We start from the raw sequence: 12,629 nt of genomic DNA, 5'->3' as shown, positions 1-12,629 counted from the left end.
GCGAATATGGAGCCTTCTGTGGAGTCAGAGATCTAGCGATAAAAAGCGGCTCCTTTTTTCCACTCAGCTCGTAGCAGACAGCATGCTGATTTACATAGTGCAGTGACAAGGACGACAGCTGCTGCCGTGTACTGAGATGGAAAATATATCTCCGCTCCTTTCCCATCACAACCCTCCTTCCTTTTTCCCTTTCTTCACTTTAACCCCAGTTCACATCAGCTCTGTATTTATATGGCCCACTTCCTGTCATTGGTGTTTCTGTTGTTCGACACCACTGTTTCTAGGTTAACGGTGAGATTAACGGGAGAGCAGCAAAACGACCCAAGCACAGAAGAGAAGGGGGGGAACGAAAACAAATGTAAGATGCATTAAATACAGCATGAAAAGGAGGAACTGGGTTCCCAAGTGGCTTGCAGGATGTAGCAAATATGTAGCAGCTTAAACTGAATGCCCTGTTTGTCACTTTGCTAATAGAAGGTATAGAGGGGTATCAAGTGAAATGACACTGCTGATGCTTGATTTTCAAGTCACGATTTTGGCTGTTCATTATGAAAACAAGATAAAAAGATTTTTACTCCACATTTGGGTTCATTCGTATGATTAGTTTAAAATGCCTGGATTTATTATTAGTTTTCCCAATTAGTGAGCATGAGAATGATGGTTCAGAAGACAGGGCGGGAGTGGAGTGGCGGGTGCTTTGCTGTCCACTGGTGATAAAAACAGCCTTAGGTCAAAGACTAGGAGGCTTTTATTGTTTCTCTCAGGGGGAGTGTTGGTGATGGGTGCTGGCTATCGTCTGTTCTTGGAGGACATGCAGCAGTGCACATAATCAATGTCATGCTGAGCCAGTGTACGTGTATCGGTGTGGGCGTGAGCACATGTGGGAGCAAAATGCACGCCCTCTGATAGGCTAAGTCCACCGGCCTCTGTGGATCAGACGATTGAGTGCACTAAGATCCCATCTAACAGAAATAACTCATTTTCATGTCTGATTTCACACCCTCTCGCTGTGTTCACTGTTATCACACAGAAGATGTAAAACGCATTTAATTAATTCACAAAACTGTGTGATTTGCATTTTGCAGCGGCAGAATATGCAGCGCTGGTTATATTCAAAATATTATTATCAATGAATGTAATTAATTTTAGATTACACAATAAATCTAACTCGAGAAGCTGTGTTTTTAAAGTGCTTTGCATGCAGGTGTGTAAAACCATGCATTAAAAATCTATAAAACGGATCGATGAAGCCCTGACTGACTCATATATCACTTTTATTACAGCCAAAGCAGATTAATCAAATCACAGTGTTTTATAAAGTGAAATGAAGCAATTTGCAGTGGGAGGGGGTATTTTTCCTGTGTATTTTACACTAGGTGTTAGCCAGGAAGATCATTGTAATCATTTAAAGGAGATCCAGCAGAGAAATCAGCAACATAATCCAGGTACATTGACTGATTCGAATGTAGCTTTCTGTAAAATTTAGCACAATATACACTTTTTTCCCACTTTAACATAAATTTCTACTTTAAGACAACTTCTTTCTCTTTAAAAGAGTGATCAGGGAGTGCAAGGATATAAAATATCAATGGTTAATATTTAATGAATCTGTAAATATTTGTTAAATATAGTGAATGTGATAATAAATAATGTGTATATTGTATAACTGCCATGCTTTCATGAGGATAAACAGCCCATCACCTGCAGCTCCTTGGAGCCAGTGTAGTAACTTTTGGATTCGCACTACTCTTCTAGGTGAAAACCCTAGAAGAGTTAAAGTTAAAAGGTGTGTCTAGAACCTGACCAATCAGTAGTCTGCCATTTACACAAAAAGATCCTGAAGACATTGAAGCTATAGGAAAAAGCAAAGTATCCTCGACTCCAAGCAAACAGCGACTTGATACTTCTGTGATTTATAGTCAATGTGGCAAAGAGTCCAACACCCCATTTGTAAGCTTTGCCAGTGTGGCAATACTTGTAATCATTCAGCCAAACTACCTGGTTAAGTGCTGAGCACTGATGTTGACGGACTCCAGCGACAGTCGGTACTAGTTCGTAAACACAAATTAAGTCTAGTAAATACTCAAACACTGCTGTGTCTGCGCCTCGCAGACTGTTCCCTCTGCAACAAAAACACTGAATCTGTCATTCCTCGCACTATATTATCTAATCACTACATGAATAATCTTTACAAACAAGGCAACGTCCTGCATAATTTCCCTGCTCTCACACTGTCAGCTTGCAGCACATCCCGTTTTTGGCCATCACTCTGAAAGCTCCATTTTTCTCTGACTATTGGATCTGTCCACAGGAGGTGGTGCTGAAATTTCACCCTGCGCACAGGACCACTGTCCATGGTTCTGAATCAGCACCGCACGGCCTGAGCGCAGATTCACAGGCTCCCACAGAGAGAAAAAAATAAGAATTTTGCTGGCTGGATGAACGGATGGAGCAGCTTGGACTTTGTCTCAGCTGGGACTGTCTGTAAGTGGCAAACAAGCCAGAGTCTCAGCAGGCAGAGAGCTCCACGCCCTGTTTGCTTCAGAGCTGTCACATGTGACAGCGTCATCTACAAAGAGATGGGGAGCTGGAGGTCTGAATACATCCCTTAGATAGACAGAAAAAATGATTGTGGCTAGAGATAGGTCGAACATTGCCTGCCTCAGTAGAATATCCTAAAAAAAACAGCTGAATGTGTGACACAAAAGAAAGACAGCAGTTGCACTTTTTCAATGATCAAAAGCCTTTTCTGTTTTGTTTGGGGGTTTTTTTACATCCTGCCTGTGTTTTAAAATTCAGGCCGACACATTGAGGATGCAATTCCAGTGGGACGTTGTGTGAAAAGAACGGCTGATCCCTGGTCATGAGAGGCCAACCCCACTCCATCCTGTCTTTCCCTGGAGTAGAAAAGCCAGCCAATCAGAGAGGACGAGGCAATGAGTCACGGAGAGAGCAGACCGCATCCAGTGGACCGAAAGGAGCTGTCTGATGCTCTGGGCAGCAAAAGCGGTAACGTCCATGGATGGAGCGATCCGCTCAGGTCTCCAACACACACAAACGTACAGGAGATACATGTGATTTACAGATAGGTTGGGATTTTTTTCCCCTAAATTTCAATTAATTTAATGTAAAAAGTAAAAAATTTCCCTCTTCCTTACCATAGTTTATGACTCTTGCTCTCTCTTTTATGAGATTTATGAGAGAGTTCATTACTCTCAGATATTACCAGCCCTCAATAACTCACGAAGCGCCCACTGTAACGTTGCAAGGTTGTGTGAAGGTCAGCATATTGCTTACTTCCACAACTCAGGCTGAGCTGTGTTAAAGCTTTGCAATACTATAGCACGGGGCCTGACATTCAAGGCTAAACGGCCGTTTAAATAAACAAAAACACAGTGAATAGGCCATGTGAACGAGCGCCTGAGACGCTCATTAACTATTGATGCGAAGGGAGCTCTCACAGTCAGATACGTAGCACACAGCACAGGCACCTACGTGCAACACACAGTTGTGAAATCACATGACAATGCCAGCGGGTGTAATATTTTCAAAAAAAAATGATTAAATTATTCTCAAAGTGAATTAATCTTATTAAATAGCTTCCATAAATTACTCATGATCTTACACATAAATCAAATGATAACAATGGAATGAATATGAGAGATGAGCAGGTTTTTCATGTCCTCTACTGGACGTACAAATCCATTTTCCAATGAGCCACAAAGGCGCTGCGGATGTGAAAAGAATTTATTGGACCTTGTAGGAGAATAAAGGATTTGGAAGGTGATGGGAAAATGGAGTAAAACCCAAATGTATTGGTTTTGAGCCAGAAAAGACTGGAGCTTTGTGTTGCCTTGTTCTAGCGCAAGACTGACAGACGGGCACTATTTGAACCCCCACAATCTGCCAACTTTCACCTCTTTCATGTCTACTGTACCTCAGCTCGCGTGGATGGATGGGTGGAGGGAAGAATTCGAAGGAAGAGAGATCGACTAGTTCATTTCACTTGAATCCCGGATAATGAGGCCAGAAAGAACGAGAGAGAGAGAGAGGAAGAGATAAGGCACGACAAAGGGGAAATGACAAACGGCAGGGTAGGCAGCACGTTGATTCGATAACAGCACAACTTCTCATTAAACGACATAGAAAGCCAGCCCTGGGTCAGGAAGCCACAATACTAAATACATACTGGATACACCTGCTAAGAGCAGCATGTTTGTTCTCTTGGCTGTAGGGCAATAATGGTTTCCTCTGACTGTACCGCTGCCACCCTGAGACAGCCGTTGATCTGGAGCTCGGGCTAACCCTCTGTGGGAGTCTGCTTACTCCCCCTCACCCCACCCCACCACCGTCACAACTTAAAAATGTTGAAGCACACCGAACTAACATTTTGAGCAGTACCACAAGAAAAACTGATTCCACGTGTAGAAAGTATTTACCGATTCACTATTAGAACCACAAGCACTTTCTCCAATATTAGTCTAATCTTGGAAATATGTTTTTTTGTTTTGTTTCCCTTTTTAGTAAATCCTGTCAATGTAAATCTGACGCCCTGTCATCCATCTGTCACCCTGGGTAAGCGCTTGTCAAAAAGAAACGGCACCTCCTACTCTTCCTCCTTCTCTTCCTCTGTACGACCTGACTCTTCCAATCACTATTACAGTACGGAGTCCTCAGAGCCATGTTTGCTGGCACGCTCAAGCTCACACACACGCACACGCACACGCACACATCACAGGCAGCGTGTTCTCTCGATTTCAAGCGGGCATGCGGTATTTTTTTTAAAGCATCAGAGCAAAGCGGAGCTCCCGTGCCTTTTTGACTGTAAAAACATGCCGTCTCCATCTCCACGCTGCGATTCTCCACTGTTACCGTTTTGTGAGGGGAGGAAACAAAATAAAAGACATCTCTTACCTGGCAGCACGCTGTCTACCCTGGGTCCTCTTCACAATCCCAGGAAGGGGTTCAAGTTTGCAGCGCGAGCTCGATGTGACACTTTGAAAAGAAGGGGAAAAAAAAGGAAAACCAAAATAAGTGGCTAAAAAGCAATGTCCCCCTTTATTCTTTCACACACGACGGCTCAAGAAGCACTCACGATCATACACTTGAACACCCAGTTGACAGCTCCGGCAGGCGAGCAGCTCACTGTTCCTTCCCTCCCTCTTCCTCTCCCTCCCTCTCTCTCTCTCTGTCCCTGACACTAGCCTCCTCTCTTCCCGCCCACCTACTCCAGCCCCCTCCCCCAGCTTCTCTCTTTTTCCATCGGTCTCCTCACTTGCTCTTCCTCTGTCAGACAAAATGCACACATCCCCTTATTCTCTCAGCTCACTATTTTTTTTTTTTTTTACATTTCCCCCCACCCACTCACACGCTCTGCTCCGTGAAAACAAATATCAGTCGGCGGTACTATTAGATGTGCATTTCCACATGCCATCTACAAACTTATTCTTGTTTGATGGACCATTTCAAAAGATATTTTCTCTCGGAATAAGACAAAGCCAGTCATGAAAGGCTAATAACATCAGATGGTGGGATTAATGAATAATGCTAATGAGGCGTTCATACTGTATACGATTTAGAGTCCCCACTGAGAGCCATCCCTTAATTCCCCCCCTCTCTACACCCGTTCCCCATCTTGCTGTCTCACTCCATCTATCCCTTTCTCTCTCCAGGTCTCACTAGTGTATCCGATGCTGCTCACGTCCCATTCTGCAGACAGCTAGTCAAGGGCATTCCCAGAGTAAGTGTATGCAAATGCTCTGCCTCGAGGAGCTGCCTCGTGTCCCCTCGACACTCAGCCGGACCAGATGTGGCACATGGCTCTTCCAGGGAGAGGGCAGCAGATGCAAAGGCAAAGGAGATCCAGCAACAGCAATCTTCTCAGCAGTCGTGACCTCGCTTCAGTGGACACATTGAGGCCGACGGCACCTGAACTGATACTTTGAAATATACGAGAACCTAGGCTCACTTCCAGCTTTAGTTTGAGGGCAAAATAAGATAGAAAAGAGCCCTACACTGACTCAAATATCTGAGAATATTTCTGATTAATATAATATATAATACTAAAATGTTACGTGTTAAATGCTTTATCCATTTCCACTTTTATGGACATTAATAATTCATTGTTTACTAAGTAGCTTGTCAAAATTACACATGTACAAGCTATGCTACATCCACTGCCCTGCCTCTCTGTCAAAAGTGTCAGTATTATGGTGGATAATGTTAGTTGAAGTGATCCTGGGACATGTTATATCAGACAAACAGTGCCAGTACGTTTTATTGAATTGAGAAATGCGTGCCCCTGAAAACTCCTAATGTTTACTCAGTATTTGGCAGTATGGCTCTGTTCTGGGGTGCCTCCTTCTTCCATGTGCATATTAACAGTAGAAAACTGACATAGCAGCAACCTTACCCCATACACAAAACAGAGCAAGTACTGAAAAGAGTGGGGTGCAAACCAGCTAGCATGGCAGGGAATTTGACTACCCTTAATTTTAGTTATAACATATTTTTTCAGTCATGATACTTGGCCACATCCAGTGATTTGGGCTGTTATGGCATGATGTCTACAGTTTTGTCATCTTTTTTCTTTTGCTTCTACACAAAAGTGGCCCATAAATGGAGCAGCCATCTCAACCTAAGTGATCCCTCCATTTCATCTTATGCCATACATGCAGAGGGCTGTCACACCAGCCCTCTGCATGTCCTCCTTCACTACATCCATTAACCTTCTCTTTGGCTCTTTTCCTTCTGCTCAGCAGCATTAAACATCTTTAGCCCAGTATATCCCTCCCTTCTCTCTTACTGTCTTCCTCCTCTCCTCTTCCTGTGTCTTCAGACTAGCACACTTTCCACCAGCACCCTGTTGCCTTACAGCACCAGAGGTGGCTGTTGTTAACCCGGGCTCTGACCAATCTGATATGGAAATCTTACTAATGATCTCCATGCTTTTGCTGCGTTTCCTTCCTGATGCAACCCTCCCCCTGGTGCTTTGGACTGGAACTAGACGTACACTGGCTTGTGACACCGCATTACTGTAAAAGTAACATTACAACCGAGACATAAAAACCTCCTTTTCATGTGTTCACATCTGGAATCAGTGACTAAGAGTTCCACGCCCCCCTGTTATGTTCATCTGCACTTCCATCGATAATCAGCCAGGCGCTCCTCTCCTTAACGGGTCATGTGTCATCCAATCATCCTCACTCAGTGAAATCCTTGAATCCCTTTAGTGTTTCCTTGTTTTGTCTACAGATTAATAATAACACACGTGAACAGTATCCATTTTCTTCTCTACAATAGATCTGCTACATGAGCTGGGAGAGAAAAGGAAGTCTGCAGCAAACTGTAACTCTGTGAGATACAGTATGTTTCTGCAGGCTTGAACAGATGTTACATGTGTGTGCAAGTGTGTTTGTGTGTGTCTGCATATGTCTATGGAGAGACCCAGTGTGTGAATAAAGTGCACAGGCTGATAAAGCACAATGAGACACATGGCACTGCTGACAGCAGCCCACACACGCACACACGCATGAGAGCTAACAGACATATAGGAGGGACAGAGGCAAAGCAAACAGGGAGTATGTGTTAATGATTACCAGCTAACACCCTGCCTGGACTCAGGCACAGCTTCTCTGTACATAAGCTTTGGTTCACTGGTTCTGTGCGTTCTGTGTGCGTCTCTTGTATTGTGTAGCTGTGGGGGGATCGATTACTGGGTAAGGTGATGTGGCCGTCGCAGATTTGCGGCTCAGCAGTCTTATGGTTCGACCCTAATGAGAAGAAAGGGAAGTACATTCATGCTGAGCTGTGCAGGCCATCCTCTATGGAGAATATCTGTTGTGTAGCTCAACCTAGTGTCCTAAACACACAGCCCGGCACTTCAGAGGCCATTCACTATCGCAGCTAGGGGCTGGAAATTGTAAACCTGAAACACGTCTATGCTTATCTCCTTGCGAATGTAAACTGGCTGGAAGTAAGATAATAGTTTTGGCCAAACAATTTCCCTGAGACAGAGAATAAACATTTGGGTAAGTTTATATAATGTGTATGCAGAATAATGAGTTGTTTTAAGATTAAAAATGCCCTAAACGGGAAAAATGCAGGCAGCTGTGAAATCACTGCAGCTTAACTGAGAGTCCGGGTCCAGGTTAAGGCCCTCTGTTAATGTCACTGAGCCCCAAAGGTACAGCAAGAACCACCCAGACACTGAAAGACCAAAAAAATTGAAGATTTGTAATGTCTGCACATCATATTCTGCAGGAAAGAATAAATATTTCCTCTACTGAATTTTACTGAAACTTTACAAGTAATGGGGGAGGCTTCTATTCAAAATCCACTAAGTTCCCTCCTTATTTAGTTTTGTTGGCATTGGTCTTACATGTACAGCTGTGAGCTGGGAGAGCTGGTTAATTTGGTTTAACAGTGTCAGATGTCAACCTTGAGCCTTCAAGCTTGAAAAAGGAGGCCCAGACAAAGTCTTTTAAGTTTGACTGACATTTGGATTTGAGATTTATAGATAAATAATACAACAAATATAAGTGCCTGAGTTGAAGACGGAGCCAACGCTTTACCACTTACTCCTAGATCTGGAGAGGGCACCAATTTTAAATGTTCCTCACATGTTTAATCTTAATGTAATGAAACAATGGAAACTCAATTACCTAAAGACTGTTGTTCCTACATTAGCACTGGAGCTAGTGTCAACATGTTCTCAGGCCAGGGCATAGTATGCTGCTGTTTTCTCAGAATATGAGGTTGGCAAGGTGGAGTAACTAACAATTTTGTGATTCAGGCGACCGTGATTCATGTCCAATTTGGATTTCAGTTTTTTTACATTTTGTTTTGCTGCATTTTCACTTCAGCCTTCACTTGCCAGGTATATTTAAGAATCAAAAACAGGCTTTGGTTTCTGAAAGTATTGTGGCTGGGACTAAATTATACCCCCTGAAAACAGTAACCCTGCATGCTGAAAATTTATGCTTACCCATTGGGTTTAAATGTGATGCCAAGGGGCCTTTACAAGCGTCCATATGTAAGTGCTTAGGAGCGAGAAACCTATTTCAATATTTCCGTGACCCGCTGCACCGCGGCACTGACGCCAAAGGACACAATGTGTTTATCTCGGGACAAAATGGCAGTGGAGCCGGGAACTCCAAACGGCCAGTCAGAATCCAGACTCAAAACTTGTACATCATATGCAAGCCCTACACAGTTTCTGCACCATGTTCATACACAATATTAAAAATGAAATAAAACAAAAAAGTCAGGATCAGTGCTAGCCATTGACTGAGGAAAGATAAAAGTGAATATAATGAAAAAAAAAAAACAGCTTAAAAAAAATCAACCAACAGCCGCACAAGGCTATCAAAACCATTCAGATTTTATAAAAAGGTCAATTCCCTCCAAACCCAGTCTAAAACAAACATTGTGTCCTCCGCTCTCAAAAGAAACTTTCATTACCTCTGGTTTTGCACAGGTTGATGGAAGTCACCCACTTCAACATTTCAAAAGAAACGGGCAGGGAATATGAAGAGGAAAACTAAGAGTGAAAATCTTTCAGCCCAGGAACCCGTCAGTTCAACCGAGATTGAACAAGAAAGGAAAAGCGAGGAACAGAGATCAACAGTGTGAAAGAGGAAGAAGAAGGGCGAAATGGCATTTAGAAGAAAAAGGCGGTGAAATAAAAGGAGATGGGTGAACAAAAAGGACAATTTCCTAAATGTCACGGGCATTTGAATGGTCACCTTTGGACACAGCAAATTATGGGTCTTATTCAAGCGCTAAGAGAGAGGATGTGAAGCAGTTGGAAGTAGCTTTTGTAACTCATCTATACAAACCTTAATCACTAATTTGTTCTCTCTTCCACATAGCTGCCCTCAAATTTAATTGCAATGGAACAACAATGTGATGATTAAAAGTGAATACCATAAAAATTATTCAATAATTCTTCATGTTTCACATTTTGATTGATATAATTAGAAAAATTGTTCTCCCACCAAACAACTACAACTCTAGTTGTCTAGTAACTCTAGTTTTTGGGTGAATTGTGATCCCAAGGTTATTGTTTCAGTAGCTCAGTATCTTTGGAATAAACTAAATGCATGTAGGTATATCTGTGTATTTGTGATACATGTTTGTGGATGCATAGAGGCATTGGTACATTGCCATGATAAGAATCATGCGGTTACATTTTGGATGAAAAACAAGGTGACCGCTGGACTTTCTGCTTGCCCACAGCCATGAATTCAATTTAAAAATCATCATTGTCTGCCCTTGGCAGCATATGGTGCTTCTTCCAACTCCCAATTTAAAGTTTCATCACAGGAAACTTGCATTGCTGAACTTTATGAACTGATCATTCATTCTTCTCTGGTCTATCGGCTCCAGTTAATCCTAATTCATCCAATCACTGCACGCACTTATGTGTCTCGTCACATTCAAAAGGACTACTTTTCTTAATTGTCCATCTTACTGATTTAACAATCACCCACCTCCTCCCCCACAACTGCCCCAAGCACCAGAGGATTCAGAATACAGGCAGAGGATCCCCTAAAGAGAGCTAAACCAGCCTCAGCCACACTGCCCATGCAATTTGTGCCAAAAAACACTCTTAACACATCAAGTCATCGCCGCTGCTTTCTTGCATCCTCCGCATATTTTTTATTCAAAGTTGAATTTTTGGTCAAATAAAGATTAGCATCAACGAATTAGCAAACTCATGTTTGTATGGTCTTTGATGGCCTACCTGCACTGGCTCTGCACTGATTACTGGAACTGCATGCAAATGGTTTGGTTCATAACCATTTAGACAGGGTTTAAATTCCCCAGAAATCAGATTTCGCTTTGCCCAAGTGAGTGAAATTTGATAAGAACAAAAGGCAGATGTCATCAAGAATACAAAAAAAGGAATCAACAAATGCTTTTCTTCTGGAAATAATCATTGAATGTAATTTGGTACTAGCATGGATTTATTGAAGTGTAGCCTAAAAAGATCTGTGGTAAAGGATCTGAAGGCCACTGATAACAAATTCTTTCATATCTAATCACATTTTCATGTGTACGTGGTCCATTATGCTAAGAAAGTCACGATTTCTGTTCTGCACCTTAAATCACAAAAATGGCACCAGTGACTAACAATGACACCGACCTCTGCAGATATTAGACTCATTCTGAGGAACTGGCACAATCATATTTTTTTTCCCCCTTTAATGCATTCAAGTTGTACTGCTTTGACCCACCCAGACTATCCAGTGCTAATTCTCTCTGCTACTGAGGCATGCATTTCCAAATGGAGTAAAGTAGCCCTAATTACAGCTGATGCGCTCATTTAATCTCTCTCTCTTTCTCTGTCTTTCTCGGATTCTCTCCTTCCACCCATCTCTCTCCACCGCAGGCAGGAAGCTGCCACGAATCACTTACAGCTTTATCGTCGGATAAGTGGCTGTTCAAATATGAAGCTATTCAGAGAACTCCTTTCAGTACACACAGGTGCTTCCTTTCACCGCCACCCGGCTTCTCTCGCTCACATGCGTGCGTCAGATACTGTACACAAACTCCCACCTACACACAGATGTACTCACGCAAACATACAGGGCACAACATTACACACAGAACACCTGCTAGGGTCAGTAGCACATGCCAGTGTCACTGATGCCACGCAGATGTTTGGCTGCCATTTGAAGGTACAAGAGGTCCAGAGGAAAAATGACAAACTGCTGTTATCCACAAATTTTCTATTTTTAAATGTCAACTACTGCAGTGAGTCTTAATGTTAAAGGAGCCATCTTCTTATGTTTGCAATAATTAGTCACCAATTATATATACTTATTCCATTAACTGCCGTTCAGAGCATTTTAGCAGCATATGAAGGACTCTTGATTTGTTTACAACTTTTTAGGCTAACACTGCTGTACTGTCCATTTATTTGGGGTTAAGAAAGTTTGTTTTTGCTCGTCTTCTTATTAAATTTCTAGTTATTATCTTGTCAAGTTAAATTGTGATGGTGTGAATTTGACATACTGGAACATCTCTCCGGTGTCTAAAAGCCTTCTCTGAAAACAGGAACTCAGAGTATCTGTCAAAACTCCCTGCATCCTGTTATTGGAAAGTCAATCGCAATCCAAACAAACAAATCTTCTTGTACACATGGAGACTCAATTACAGTGTAAAATGTTCAAAACATTTTCAATATTAGGTAACTGGCAAAATATAAAGTTTTCATACAAATGAAAACTGCAATATGTTTAAGAAATATTGCAGTATTAACTAATAGTTAAAATCTAGAATGTATGACATTAAATCTGCAAAAATCAGGATTTAAAGTGAAAGAGAACTGTCCCTAATTAATGCAGTTTCTATTAATTCTGTGCATCTTCAGCGAGGATTTTAGCATTCTCGGCTAATGGTTTACACACTAGTTTTTTGGGTCTCCCCAGCTTTGTTTCCAGATTCATGATCCGGCTATTTTCGATTTCACAAACCAGAGCGTGAACCCACTGTAGCTGTTAGCGATCCAACAGTAAACATTTAGTGGGTGAAGAGCAAAAAGTTTATCTTGACTTGTTAGACACCGAACCAGAGTCTCAGCATCCACTGAAGTGTTGCACTTGAAGGGAACTAGACTTCTT

General features: G+C 42.2%; 1 protein-coding gene across 4 annotated transcripts in view; it reads right to left on the bottom strand.

Moving 5' to 3' along the window:
- Nucleotides 1–12,629, bottom strand: part of syt1a (synaptotagmin Ia) — a 210,525-nt gene that overhangs the window by 110,509 nt on the left and 87,387 nt on the right. For 3 of the 4 annotated variants that reach the window (XM_063500504.1, XM_063500507.1, XM_063500505.1), the window contains exon 3: nucleotides 4,915–4,995. The gene's annotated coding sequence lies outside the window, so the exon portion shown is untranslated. Of the gene's footprint in view, nucleotides 1–4,914; nucleotides 4,996–5,095; nucleotides 5,206–12,629 lie in introns of those variants that run through there. The other variant, XM_063500506.1, reaches the window with a different exon arrangement.

The sequence above is a fragment of the Pelmatolapia mariae genome, linkage group LG17, assembly GCF_036321145.2.
Source record: "Pelmatolapia mariae isolate MD_Pm_ZW linkage group LG17, Pm_UMD_F_2, whole genome shotgun sequence".
Lineage (NCBI taxonomy): Eukaryota > Metazoa > Chordata > Actinopteri > Cichliformes > Cichlidae > Pelmatolapia > Pelmatolapia mariae.
This window is presented reverse-complemented; position numbering and strand designations above follow the sequence as displayed.